We start from the raw sequence: 15,632 nt of genomic DNA on the forward strand, positions 1-15,632 counted from the left end.
AAAATGCCACGTTGTAATGGACTTGTCTGAACTATTTGAGTTTACAACAGTTACTTAAACACAAAATAAAAACTCATTCCTGTTTGGATACAGATGAATTGCAAACAACACCAACAATTCTGAAGAGAGGAAATATCACTGGTAAATAATTAATCAGTATTTAATCCTTTTATTAGCCACCTCAGGCACTGAAGTAACTCTAAGCAGTGTATAAACATAAAAAACAAAACATCACAACAATTAAAACCAGGCATCACATAGTCCATGATAAGGAAAATATCATCAACCCATGTCCAGGAAACCAAAACAGAAAAGAACCCACATCATGTGTGATTACCCTGTCCCAGGACTTACGGAAAAAGCCAAGGCTTCAGGGCTTTTCTGAAGGACCACAGGGTTAGGGCAGTCTGGACCTCAGTCAGGGTGCTGTTCTGCAAGGCAGGGAGTAGTTAATAGTTAAACCAGTACCTTGGAAAACAAATGATGTTTTATCAGTCTGTAACTGATCCATGCCAAGATATTGAGTTCCAGTTACATGAAATAGAGGTATGAATAGGCAGCCATGTCTAAGGAAAAGTCCATGTGAAATAGTATAGGCATATTTCTACCTGAAAAAGAAGTAGAGCTGTTTCAACTCAGCACCAGAATGGGCCTACTTCATCATTTTAATCCCTGCAGCTTTGCTAATGGCTATTTTTAAATCATTAGTAGCAGGAAATGTTTTCTGTTATTTATTATTGTGAGCCCAGTAGTGAAAGAAGCATCTTTTTAACACTAGACCCTTGCCTTTTTGCATGGTTTGAATGTAAAATTCCAGCTGTTTCAGTTTTGTAAATGAAGCATCATTGATGCATGAGTTGGGGGTGACAACCATTGCAAAGAACTGGGAGGGAGGCAATCATCACCAGAAGCAATGGTATGTGCTAGAAGGCAACAACATGGCAGGAAACTGGTACAATATCAATGTCTAGTGCTAATGTCAAAGCAATACTCTTTTCCTTTTAAAACTTTTAGGATGCAGCCAGTTTCAAAAGCCCCAGCCAAACCTTCAGCTATATCCACCCCTTGACCCAGAGGCATTATATTGGAAGTAAAGGCATTTTGTGAATGCATGTGAGTGTTTCTGAGTGGTAAATAAGGTGTTTTGGAGGAGATTTGAGAAAATTATAGAGATAGACAAAGCTTAGAACCTAGCTAATGACATCCTACCAGGAGAGAATCAGAGGGTAAGTGTTCCATGTGTGTGCGTGTACCTGGAAAGCAAAAATGAAGAAAGTGAACTAAAATAAGCAACTGCTTCCTCCTCCTATTTTCCACCCAACAACAACCCGGTGAGTTGAGTTGGGCTGAGAGAGAGGTACTGGCCAAAGTCACCCAGCTGGCTTTCATGCCTAAGGTGGGACAGTCTCCTGCTTCCTAGCCTGGTGCCTTAACCACTAGACCAAACTGGCTCTTATTTCAGTCTGACAAAATGAGCTGCAGAATGTCTTACACTTGTGAGGTCTCCTTTCTTTCTGGGAAGAAGTATTTGGTTGAGGTCACTCCCATTTTTGTTCATCTGAAGCATCCTGAGTCATTTGAACCAATAAACTGGTTAATATTAACTATAGTTAGCTTTCAAGAAGCCAACTTCTAACTACAGTTTGAAGATAAAGCATTTTCCTTGATGGAACTAAATTTTAACTTCTTATATATATTAGCTGCGTGCTGTTAAGTTGCTTTTGCATTTTGTATCAATGTTGCTAGTGTGACTGAGAATCCTGAGAAAAATGCATTTGTAGCCAGTGTAGGTTCTGCATGTGTATTAAGGATTACATAACAGAGTGTTTAAAATTTAATTGATATTTTTCAATCTGTGAATATTATCTTCAGTTAAAACAATAAGAAAACGCTACTAATCCCTTCTGAAAAAGAAAAACAGTGCACATATGGGCAATTGAAATAAAGTGGGCCAAGTTGCAAAAGATAAGAGCTCAGAAGACTTTGTTGTCTGGCAACCTGAGAGTGGGACAGGATACTGATTACATCAGAGGCATGAATGGAGCACTTTCAATCTCCCTTTAGTATTACTACCTGAACTCCTTTGTCCCAGATACAGAATATTTATCTGATTGGCCTCTAGTATCTATTTCTCAGCCATTTGAAGTCATAGTGAAGCTTCTAGGGGGAGGGGAGGTTGGATCCTGTCTGAACTTATAAAATCAAACGATGTTTGGTGGGAAACCCCATTTACTTACACATTTTATATGCCAAAGGAGTGATGCTGAGCAATTAACTATTCTAAACTTCAAGAAAGGCACCAAGACTGACCTGGTCAGTTATTGCCCAATTAGTCTGTTGCATATCATTAGTAACCTTAATGTTAAATACCTACATGGGAAATTTGTGGACTGTATAACATGAGAATATGCTCACTGTAGAAGAGACCAGATTTAGAAGCAGACAATCAACACTGGACCAATGCATAGTTTTATAGCACCTGGAAGAGAAATATCCTAACTGCCCTCGTTGTGCTCTTAATGCCACCTTGATTTGAAGGCAACATTTGATTCTATACCATGGGAGAGATTATAGGCCAGGTTAGCATCTTCTACAGTAGACTGTAGATAATTACTATTCAATTATTCTGCTACATGAAAATACTTACATGCAAGTCAGCTGTACCTCCTCAAATGGCCTGACTTGACCCTATACCTACCACAAAGGAATCTAGCAGTGATGTATACCTGCTCCCCTGTTACTGCATTTATTTTTCTTGTTAATTCTATTTTACAAGTTAAAAAAAAAATGAATTCCATCCTCTGAGATTGGTGAATGTTGATGATGTTGTTATCCTGTCTGTATCTCAGATGAACCTAAGGTGAAGTCAGCAAGTGTTAGCAACCTACTGTAACAATGACAAATTAGACATCAGTTATACCAAAAGTGAAATGGTAGTTTTTACAAGAGATACAGCAGTTACATGCTTAATTGGAAAATAAAGAATATCCTCACTGAGCCAGTGAAGGCTTTCAAATATTTAGGAGTTATCTTTCACCCCTCACTAACCTGGAAGAACCAAATAGAAAAACATCAGCCTGCGCACGCAGAAAAGTCCAGTGCAAAAATTTGATCTGTCAGCTTTAGTAATTTTAACCTGGCAGCAGTAAAACTCTTTAAGGCAAAGGTATTAAGCCTAATGCTCGACGGTGCACAGTTCTGCCTGGATAAGGACCTAGGAGCTTAAGAATTAGTCCAGGTATATAAGGGAGATGCTTTGTGTACTTTGTTGCATTGCAAAGGCACTGATGCATCTCGAAACTGCTCTGCCTTCCATAGACGAATGTGCAATAACTTGCTGGCTATGATATTGGCTAAAAGTAAATCTCTCTCTCACATTCTGAATTCTCTCAGACAAGTTCAATTGGAAGCAAAGCATGGATACAGATTTAAATTACTGTGGTTTTTCAGCCCACTTTCTGCTTCAATAAGGTTATGAGAAAGTCTCTCTGGAAATAACACAGCTTATGTTTCATAGCTGTGTTTCTAGCATACAGAGAAATAAAACTCTAGCCCCCTACTATTATATATGTATAGGCTATGTGGAAGGCCATTTATGCCAGCCAATTATTTTAACGATATTTTGTCTGCTCCTCACAGGATAGACCCAATGCTATGCCATCGATGGATTTATAGGGCAGATACAGCAACGTTCCTCTGCAAGATCTTCTCTGTTGTTGTTTGAAAGGCTCAATACAGTCATTTTTACATGTTTTGTTTCATTGTTCTATATACCAATATACTGATAAAATATATAGCCCTCTAGATAGCAGGACAACTCGACTGGTCAGATGGAAAAAAGGTATTATTTCTATTAGTAGACAGCATCCTTGAAATATTTAAGGCAGTTGCTAAGTTTTGTTCAGTGGCAGTAACTGTAAACAGAGTGGCTCTAATGTGATTATTGTTATCTCAAATTAATTGCAGTTTGTAAGTATTATCATTTATGTTATTAACCAGTTTATTGTTCTTTATTTTATTTCCTGTATGCATTTTATTTTATATACTTATAAAGTACTGTATTTTATGTATTTTGGTCTTTTATTTATCACAAATAGTTTTTCACACTGAGCAAAGAGGCAGTTGTGAAATCAGGATGTCTGTTGTTTCCTGGACCTACAGTTTTAGTAATAATACTTCAGTGCTGCAGTGATTTGGCGTACCTCCTGGAAACAGTGTAGCAATGCTTCTGTTAAGTCTTTTGTGTACACCAATCTAGAGCACACTTCCATTTGGCATATTTAACAGCCCAGGACTAGTTCAGCACAGTGGCGGCATAAAGATCTCTTATGCTTAATGTTGCAGGTTAGGGGTTAAAGCCATTGGCAGGCCGTACTGAAAAGCTTGTAATACAGCTGCTTCCACAATATTTGATCCAGAAGACCTTGATTTTCCCAGACAACCAAATGCCAATATCAAAATTAAAAGGCAGGCAATTAAAGGGAAATTAAAAACACATCCTTCCAAAATCAAGCCTTATTTTCACATTGCTTTCTCAGTACATAAAGACTAGAGTGATATACACAGATCTGAGGAAATGAAGAGTGTTTGAGATTGTTTAGTTGCTTCTGAGATTTGCAAGGTTTCTTGACTTTTAAGTGAATATGTAAGAAATGCATGAGATGGTATTGATGATGCGACAGTTACACTCTCTAAAATGAAATCTATTACTTTACCTTTACTTCAACTGATATGACAAAATAGACTTCTACTCAGTCCATTTTCTATAGGACTAAATGTATTTAAATTTATACACAATTTTGCAATGCCACAGATTGCACTGAGTTAAAAGTAAGGCAGAATAATCTCATCCATTGTTCTTGTTTATTCGTTCAGTCGCTTCTGACTCTTCATGACTTCATGGACCAGCCCATGCCAGAGTTTCCTGTCGGTCATCAACACCCCCAGCTCCTCCAGGGACAAGTCCGTCACCTCTAGAATATCATCTTGCCCTTGGTCGGCCCCTCTTCCTTTTGCCTTCCACTTTCCCTAGCATCAGCATCTTCTCCAGGGTGTCCTGTCTTCTCATTATGTGGCCAAAGTATTTCAGTTTTGCCTTTAATATCAGTCCCTCAAGTGAGCAGTCTGGCTTTATTTCCTGGAGGATGGACTGGTTGGATCTTCTTGCAGTCCAAGGCACTCTCAGAATTTTCCTCCAACACCACAGTTCCAAAGCATCGATCTTCCTTCTCTCAGTCTTCCTTATAGTCCAGTTCTTGCAGCCGTATGTTACTATGGGGAACACCATTGCTTTAACTATGCGGACCTTTGTTGTCAGTGTGATGTCTCTGCTCTTAACTATTTTATCGAGATTTGTCATTGCTCTTCTCCCAAGGATTAAGCGTCTTCTGATTTCCTGACTGCAGTCAGCATCTGCAGTAATCTTCGCACCTAGAAATACAGTCTTTCACTGCTTCTACATTTTCTCCCTCTATTTGCCAGTTATCAATCAAGCTGGTTGCCATAATCTTGGTTTTTTTGAGGTTTAGCTGCAAGCCAGCTTTTGCACTTTCTTCTTTCACCTCCATCATAAGACTCCTCAGTTCCTCTTTGCTTTCAGCCATCAAAGTGATATCATCTGCATATCTGAGATTGTTAATGTTCCTTCCAGCAATTTTAACTCCAGCCTTGGATTCCTCAAGCCCAGCTTGTCGCATGATGTGTTCTGCATACAAGTTGAATAGGTAGGGTGACAGCATACAACCCTGCCATACTCCTTTCCCAATCTTAAACCAGTCCGTTGTTCCGTGGTCTGTTCTTACTGTTGCTACTTGGTCGTTATACAGATTCTTCAGGAGGCAGACAAGATGACTTGGTATCCCATACTGCTAAGAACTTGCCACAATTTGTTATGGTCCACACAGTCAAAGGCTTTAGAAAAGTCAATAAAACAGAAAGATATGTTTTTCTGAAACTCCCTGGCTTTTTCCATTATCCATTGGATATTGGCAATTTGGTCCCTAGTTCCTCTGCCTTTTCTAAACCCAGCTTGTACATCTGGCAATTCTCGCTCCATGAATTGCTGAAGTCTACCTTGCAGGATCTTGAGCATTACCTTACTGGCATGTGAAATAAGTGCCATAGTACACTAAATTCACTTAAATTCATAGTTCACTAAATTTAGTGGCTGCAAGTGGCAAGTTCACAGGACCACTGTTGGCTAGATCCCAGCTGAATTTTCCTCTGGATGAAGAGGTCTTACAAGTTTAAAAAAAAAAATTAAGAAGTATTGAAAATTGTCAGATCCTTAACCAGATATGATGCCTGTATGAAAATGTGCAGAATAATTGTATTCAGGACTAAAAGTAGCATGAGCAAAATGCATCCTTAAAAAATATTATGTTAAAAGCAAAATAAAATAAAAAGCAAGCTGAAAAAGGTTTCAGCAACTGCACGTTCCATTCCAGGTCACTGCTTCAGGAAACCCTTTGTTATACTCTTTTCCCACCTTATAAAACTTTTCCTGCTTCCTGCAATAGTTAAGAGAGGAGCAAGCTGCAGAGATTGGTAGAGTGTCTCTTGTTCCTCTATTGATCTAGCAAGGAGATTGGATAAGACGACAATTTAGCTTATCTAGGTCCCCTTGCTTTCATGAATCCCTTGGCAAAATCTTGATGAAGAAAAGCCCAAGGGCTCTGCTAGCCTAAATCCATTATGAGAAGTGACACATACAATCTTGGTACGCACCAAGGTCAAAGCACCAATCTTACTGTAGATAGTCAGGTGGGCCTTTTATACTTCAGAGAAGGATTCACTTGCAAATAAATACTCCTGTGGTTGCCAGTGATCTTACTTTAACTTTTCAACTATCTGTATTTCTGGGGATCTGCTCTTTATATTGGGGTTGCACATCAATTCTCTTTTCTTAAATATTATTTTATTGAAAGTTTTAAAAGCAAGAGTAAAAATGAATACAAACGAAAATAAAGTAAGAAGGAAAAAAGAAAAAGGAAGAAATAAAAGAGAAAGATAAAGTGCAAAAAGATAAAAGAAAAAAGTAGAAGAAAAATAGAAAATAGAAAATAAAAAAGATCTAAAGAAGTGGCTTCCGAACTTCTTGTATAATTGCAGATTTACCTCTTTCTCTAAAGTTACATTGTGACTCTTCTTTCTATAATCTATCCTATCTAATTGTCAAAACCATAGATCATTTTTCTGTTTTATGAAAAAAGTCCATAAGGGGTTTCCAGTCAGCAATAAATATAGATATTGTATTTTCTCTAATCAAACAGGTCAATTTGGCCATCTTGGTTGCATATCAATTCTGCTAGAGCTGGACAAGACACTGATGGACTCAGTTCTCTGTTATGGAAGGACAATGGCATTTATTAACACTCACACAAGGAGAACAGGGCAATGAACACAAAACCTCCCTCCACTACTTTGCTTTCATAATCCTATCTTCTGCTAACCATCTGTTGAAAAGGCACATTTGTAGGGCAAGCGTCCTCTATGAGAATAAATTCCTTATGTAAAACATATTTATCCCAGTTTCCACATCAGAGGAAAGCATATAGGGCATACTCCCTAAACAAATATGCCCAATGGTGGGAAACAGTGCTGATGGAGATATGGTGGTCTCTTCTGTTATGTTGCCTGCAAATCTAATCCTATGTTAAATTTCCAGTTAGGACTTATCTCTTAGTGAAATTCAGGTAATTCTAAATACAAACTACTTCGATCTATTCTGAAGACATTCGTAATTTACAAGCCAAGTATAATCTAACAGATTAAGGATAACCTAGATGAAATTTCAATATAAGAAGAGTTTATCCATTCATGTTTACTCCCCCCCTCCCCCCATGTCAGTCAAAGATTCAAGAAGCCTTGGTAAGGAAAAACTAGGTTCATGTTCTGTTTAACTATAAAGGATTCTAGGTAGCCCTAAATTTGCTTAAGAGGGCTTTTCTGAAATGAAAGCACTGTTCTTTGCACACTTTAAAGGAAGGGTGGCAATAAAAAAAGAATGTGTTGAATTCCTCAAAATATTGCTCTGTGTGTTGATCTTCTTTTGCTCCTTCCTTCCTGAGGAAATCAATTAATATAGGGAGAAGGGAAAGGGGCAACGAAGAAGCAGACAAAAATGGAGCCAAATGTGAGGAATGTAATTTTTATTAATGCAGAACTTGAATGTTAATATCTTTACTATATTAAAACCATAAAGAGAATGACTCCTTATCACTTGGACTGTACTGTATGAAGCCCATTTCCAGGAGGTTTGTTTTTCATCAAATCAAAATTAATTTCATGGGAATATAAGAAGGTTTTGTAATTATATGATGGGAACCTGCCTAGATTTATCTCCCATGAACTTGGGTGTAACCAAAAGAAGAATGACACATCAAAGCACTGTCTGTATCTCTAAATCTGACTTTATTTTAGATCAACATTTTAGGTCTTCTTTTGTTAAGCCACCCCTTCCTTTAAACCAGTGGGACAATCTCAGTTAAATCTGTAGTAGTGTTTATGGGAAAATAATGATTAGTGACTCAGAAGTTCTTCTCAAACTTTTTTTTTATGTGATAGATAAACCTTCCCAGGAGCTGGTGAAGTTTTCAAGGAAAATGACTGATAGCTGATGTATATTTTCTCCTTTCTAGTACTTGATAGAGAAATATGATAGGTCATACCGATGGAGTATCAAGGCTCCAGCCATTTTTCTTTCAATTAAATCTAAGAGGAAATAAGCAATCTTGCAATGTTTATTTGAAAGACCATGGCTTCTCCCCCTCATGAATGGGCAGCCCCCAAATGGCTTGTATGATTACTGTGATTTTTCAAGCCTGTCATAGGAATAGGAGCTTCCAATACAAGAGATTCCTTTCTCTTGTGTGATCCAGTGTTTAGCTGAGATTGCTAGCACTGCTGTAGGTAAGAGGCTGTCAGAGTTCCCATTATAAGGGGCTCTTTTGAAGGATTTATTACAATCAGAGCTGCACCAAACTATTTTCCCCACATACTGCAAAGTGAGGTAAGCTTGAGGCCAAATGAGTTACTACACATCGCAACAGAGATACAGAACAAGGCACATTGATAAAGTGCTAAAATGGCTTTCTAGTTCCTTCTCTCTCCCCAGTTGTTTCACAACATACATTTTACTTTGAGATTGGATGATCTGTAAGCAAATGTCTGAATGTTTTCCATGTAATTGTCCTAAAATAGCAAATCAATGTTCAAATGTCTTCATTTTGTAAGACACTGTAGGCGGAATGTTAGTCTATAACAGTGTTTTTCAAACTTGGCAACTTTATAATCTGTGGACTTCAACTCCCAGAATTCCCCACATCTTAAGAAGTTCATACACTGGTCTGTGGTATCCCAAAATCAGAAGTTGGATAGCAACTTGCAGACTAACAGTCTTAAAGGCATCCACCTTTATGAATTGCAGCTCAGTTATCAGATGCAGTGGAAATAGCCTTTCAGGCTATCTCTGAAGGTCTAAATCAGTGTTTCTCAAAGTTGGCAATTTTAAGATGGGTGGACTTCAACTCCCAGATGCTGGCTGGGGAACTCTGGGAGTTGAAGTCCACCCATCTTAAAGTTGCCAAGTTTGAGAAACACTGGTCTAAATGAATGCAATGGATTTTTAACACATTGCCACTGTTAATTGATAAGGTATTCATAATCTGTCTCATGTATAACCCGATCTGTATAACTACCTGTCTTCCACCACCACCACACACCACTCAACTGGTGGCTGGCCTCTTCCCAACTCACATCCTACATCAGTTTAGCCACTCCAGTGCATTTGATGAAGTGAGCTGCAGCTTCCAAAAGCTTACGCCTTTTAATAAAATATGTTAAACTTAAAAGGTGCTAACAGACTCCTCCCGATTTTCATTTTAGAAGTGTATGCACTGAAACATTTCCCTTTCTAATCTTGGCATTGTGAATAGCAAATGCTTGTACCTTGTACTAATGGCAAAATTGCTAACCAAAGTACCTCTGGCAAATAGCCAGTCACAGACAGAGATGTGGGCAGCTTAATGATTCCCATTTCTTACATTCATCAGCCAGATCCATCAGTTCAAAGACATAATTCAAAACATAAGGCATTCTGGAGCTATTTTATCTCCATGTGATTCATCATTTGCCAGTGCTAACATTTATATGCCAAAAGTTATATCTATTTCTCAGTTTTAGCCTCATGCAGCTATTCAGCCTGCTCATATGAGGGTTAAAGCTAGAGAAGGGACTTCCATCCCTACTCCCAACCTCTCTACCCTACCATCCTCAGTCCCCAGTCTGTCCACGGTGTTGGAAAACTACTTAAGAGGCTTTTGTTCATTTTTCATTGTAATGTGATCAGAAGCCTAATGCAAGCAGGTACCCCATCTTAGCAGGTTCCCAATTCATTACTTGAATTCTGTTCAAAAGAACCAAAGTACACATTGTCTTCAGACTTCCTTATTCAGCATGGGACTGTACAAAAACTGTAAACTTCACTGGCAACTTACATTTGATTACTTTCCTTTTGAAATGTGTAAAAAATAATAAATAAGCAAGCAGCCTGTTGTTTTGTTTTGGGGATCATCCTCCCTAGATCATTCTATTCTTTTGCAAATCTTTTGTCATGCTGACTTGTAATCTTGGTTAACTGGAAACTCTGATAGTCACTCTGTCTTCAGTTTCTAGAAAAAAAGGATCGTCAGTCTTTCCCTTCCTTTCCTCCTTCCTTTTTTCCTAGTCTCCCTTCTGCAACTCCATCATTACCTCCTTGTATAATTTTGCCAGTTGCGCTAAAACCCCAACTACTCCTTATCTTAATGTCTTCCAGGTAAACCTTCAAACAGGCATAGTAAAAATTAGCAATTTGCTTTGTGTGTGCTGCTGTATACAGTCATTGAATGTCCACCAGTGGCCATGCTAGTCAGGATTTCCTGAAGAACTCCAGATTGAATTCATACAATTTAATACAATTCTTAAAAAATATTTTGTTTACCTAGAGAACTAAGGAGAAACTTAGGCTTGAAATTGATACTCATTTTTCTATTTATAGCAAACTTTTGCTGGGAAAGGAACATACCACCATGTTTGTGCACCCTACCTGCCAATAAGGAAGAGGCCCATAAAACCTGATGGGAGGACAATGCATTCTTTGGCTTGCTATTTGTAAACTCTTTGTATGATTATCAGAGCTACAAACTTCCTAGGTTTGTATTGTTTATCTAAATGTTTATTATTTTGAAATGAACCTTATATCAATTCAGGGTTATCATTTTAAACATAATCTGTACTTTACTTTTCCAATCCCCACTGTTATAAATCAGTTGAAATTGGAAGCAAATACTTGTGTTGTTAATGTGAAAAGTCAGATAGATGCTGATCTTGCAAAGAAGCGAGAATAATTTGTCAGGAAATTAAAACATGACTCTGTTTATGTGGTCTTTCTATGTAAAATAAGGGCTTTGCATCCTTCTGAGTGTTCCCACTAAATTTGGAATTGAGCATTTGCAGACATTTCCATTATCAACCATGTGTCCCAAAACAGGACAGTCTAATTCTGAAGGATTTAGTAGCTGTTACTATGGTTTGCCATGATAGGAATCAGTCTAGCTTCCTCCAAAGTGTTTGTACTCCATTTCCCTTTAACTTGACTATGCAGAGTTCAGAAACAATTTAAATTTCTATCTGAAATTAAAGAACTGTGGCTAACTGTAGATACAGTAATTTGAAACAATTTTAGAAAGTGATTTAGGAAATGTATTGTTCCAACAACAATCTGAAACAAGCCGATTTTAGAAAATGAGTTAGGAAATGTATTGTTTTACACTGATGCCAACAACAGTTTAGGTTCTGTTATATACTAAACTGTAGCTAATTGAAAGCACAGTCCTTAACTGTGGTTAACTGTCTCCCTGTGGCCATGCAAGTATGCCAGAAGATATCAAAGCATACAAGCTGGAGAGAGCCAAGCATGTCTCATCATGATAAACCATGATTTATTGTAATGACCTCAAACAGTCATACTTTTCCTTTCTTGGTTATGCCTTTTATCTGTTTTGATTTCATAGAGTGAGATATTTCCTCCTTGTTACCCATGATGCTGTTGTGGCATTCCTTTGCTTTGTTTTTTGTTCAGGTGAAGGAAGAAATGAAGATGGATCCCGTGCAAGGATTGATGGGGGAAAGCCATCTGGGAAGAGACCCTGGCAGACAATCTAGGTATGTTCTACAGAAACAATTTGAGGAGTCCTCTTTGCTCCTGGAGGCATCGTCTTCTACCACAGCTATTTTTCAATTTAAAATTGGTTTGCCATGGTGAGCTGTGGGAAGAGAAAGTCAAGTGAACTTCTAGAAGTACATATTTGGAGTTGTGTATGCTTGTAACTTTACGAAGCAATGTCTGTATTGATGCAGTTATTTTAAATTCATCTGATAAACTGAAATGATATTTTGCTGCTTGTATCATTTCTGCTCACTGTTTTGGTTCCACTCTTTTGTACTCATAATGCCTTTTCATTTGTTTTACTGTCATTTTAATTTTTAATGCTTTATTATTTGGCAGAAGAAAAAGAAATACATAAGAAAAGGTAAAGGGAGCATTACCTATTCCTCACCTGAAGACGATTCAATTAAACTTACATATATGTTCATATCTTACTGTACAATTAATTTGTTTATATTTATATTTGTTTATATCTACCTCTTCTTTAAAAGAGAGAGAAAAATTTGAAATTAAACATTAATATAAACAGACCAAATTCCTAAAAAGTTCATTAGTCAAACTCACAGTAGCAGAAAACCTGTTCAGAAAAGTCAGTTCTTCAGATCATTACAAAACTGTCAAGAATAGCTATCTTCTACTATTGTAATATCAACTTTTTTTTGATATCAAAAGAACCAGCAGCATCTGCACTGATGCCAAATCACATTGATTGCATCTATCTATTTATTTTAGATTTTTTATCCTGCCTTTATTATTTTTATAAATAATTCAAGGTGGGGAACATACCTATAACTCCTCCTCCTATTTTCCCCATAACAACAACCCTGTGAGGTGAGTTGGGCTGAGAGAGAGTGACTGGCCCAAGGTCACCCAGCCGGCTTTCATGCCTAAGGTGGGACTAGAACTCACAGACTCCTAGTTTCTAGCCTGGTGCCTTAACCACTAGACCAAACTGGCTCTAACTGGCTCTCCATTGAAGAATTGGTCATCTATGTGGTGAGGTCATGATACAAATGTTACCATATCTACTTGTGTCTTTTTAAAGTTTTTTTCTTGTGACATCTGACACAAGAACCTAGCTGAAATATTTGTGTGATGACATCATTGTGCATGTTTCAGCATTTCCCTGTCACTCCTATGGAAACCCATAATAAGGATGCATAATATCCATTTCCTCTGTCCTCATGTTATCACACCATATAATTCAAAACAACATTACATTTACAGAAACCAATGGATCTTCCACAACAAATTTAGTATATAACTTTTTGCCCAAACGGAGCCATTATGGCACGTGTCCATATCATATGAACCATTATGGTATTTTGATTACTGCATCTCCAATTACTGATTAAAACTCCAAATTTTATCTTAGAAAGATGCATAGGTGTTTGATATATGCAAAGTATCTATGTTTAATTAATAGGCATTTTATATTTATAGAGAAATGACTTATGGATGCCAAAATAGTTTTTGATTCTTGCTTATGTACTGTATATTCCAATTTCTTATCCTATGCCTCCCTATGCTCCTGAATATTTAAACAATATAATCTAACAACCGCTTATAAATAATAGTTGCAGGCTTATTATTTTGTAAAGATCTGTTAAATTGTCTATAAATAGATGGAGTTCTGAAGTATTTATGGCTGCTGGCTGATATCTAAACATCAAAGGTATTTTAATTAAATATATTGTCACTTTATGGTTTTTGGCAAAAAGTATTTATGTAGCAGATCCCCACATAGAAAAAAAATCATCTAATGTTATTAACTTTTGGGGGAGATGAGCTGTAGCAAAATTTGAAAAATAAATAAATAAATAAATAAATAAATAAATAAATAATCTAAAATATCCACATTCCTCCCATATTCTCCAACAACAGGATTGCTTGCTATTTTCAGATTTGGTTTCCACTCTGTTGTTAGTTTGTCAAGACCATAAAACTCAAACTGGAATTGGTATGCTTTTAATTAATCACCCTGGGGATTGATTGAATGGTGGAAGGGCAGAATATTTTTTTAAATAGTTAGATATAAACACACACACATAAAATAATTGTTGTCATCCAAACTTTCAGCTTGTGTATCTAACCATGGCATGATCATGACCTGGCAATCTTTTCTGCATGTCTCCATGATGTTGCCTTTATCTCATTCCTAGCCTATGTGTGAATTAGGCCTAAGTCCTCATTAGCTGTGCTGATGTTAAAGTAGAGTTTCCCCCATGATTTCAACATTGTTCAAGGACATCCTCATATCTGTCAGACTTCAGTACCTCTGAAGTCTTAGAGACTACGTCAGGTGACAAAAAATGAAAGTATTCAGAGGGGTGCCAGTTGGGTGGTTCAGGCTGATGTGAGCACATCCTTCTCCTTCCAGTCCCTGTTAGTGAGTTCCACAGCTACAGTATGCTGCTATTTATTCCTTGAGGAGTTGGACACAGCAACCTAGGAAATAAGAAGAAGACTGCTTGGTATGTAATGTTGCTGGGGCCTGAAATAGCACAGTAGTGTAACAGTGAAGGAAGAATCATAGATCGACAATTGTGAACATATAGAGAAAGGAGAAGACATGTTCAGTGCTTCTAGAGCAAGGTGTAGTAGGAGGGTTAGCTAAAGCAGCCTAGAGATGCCTGATATCATCCTGGTGTCAGAGCCTTTCCATTCTTGCTGTGGTTCCCAGTTTGGCAGATGTTTGTCCTGCTGGTTGATGATTTGCTGAAGAGTGAAGGCAGGAATCTGAAGGAATTGCTTTGCTTGTCATGTGATCACACCCAAAATCAGTACTTTCCCATTCAGTAGGGACCTAGAACAAGGAAACAGAGGGAGGGATCAGTAAAGGTTACAGTGTCATAATTTGCTGTTAAATCAAGAATTGGTGCAGAGTGCTTTAATTTAGTAATGGAGAAAGGCCTTGGAACTGTTTCACAAATGAGGAACCTCAGGTATGGGTACAGATATGAAAAAGGCATTTCTTTTGTGTAGGACTCATGCTTTTTTTTTTTTTTTTTGGTGCCTTTGATTCATTGTTGACTCCTGGCGACTGCCTGTCTAGGTCCCTGCAGTTTTCTTGGCAAGGTTTCAGAAGTGGTTTGCCATTGCCTGCTTCCTAGGGTGGAGAGAGTGTGACTGGTCCAAGCTGGCTTTGTGTCTGAGGTGGGACTAGAATTCACAGTCTCCCAGTTTCTGGTCTGGCGCCTTGCCTTAACCACTACACCAAACTGGCTCTCCTGGTTATTTTACCACTCATAAATTCACACTACATATACAAATATGTATCAGAACAAGGTTATGTATTTTCCTCACACGACTGCTAGTTTGAATAGCTAAGATTCAAATTTTACATAAGCATTGAGCCATTTAATTCTTTCCTTTGTACAAACTGTGGTTAAATCAGGAGTCGCTCTCTGAATGAGATGAGCAG

The sequence above is a fragment of the Candoia aspera genome, chromosome 6 (genome assembly GCF_035149785.1).
Source record: "Candoia aspera isolate rCanAsp1 chromosome 6, rCanAsp1.hap2, whole genome shotgun sequence".
NCBI classification, from domain to species: domain Eukaryota; kingdom Metazoa; phylum Chordata; class Lepidosauria; order Squamata; family Boidae; genus Candoia; species Candoia aspera.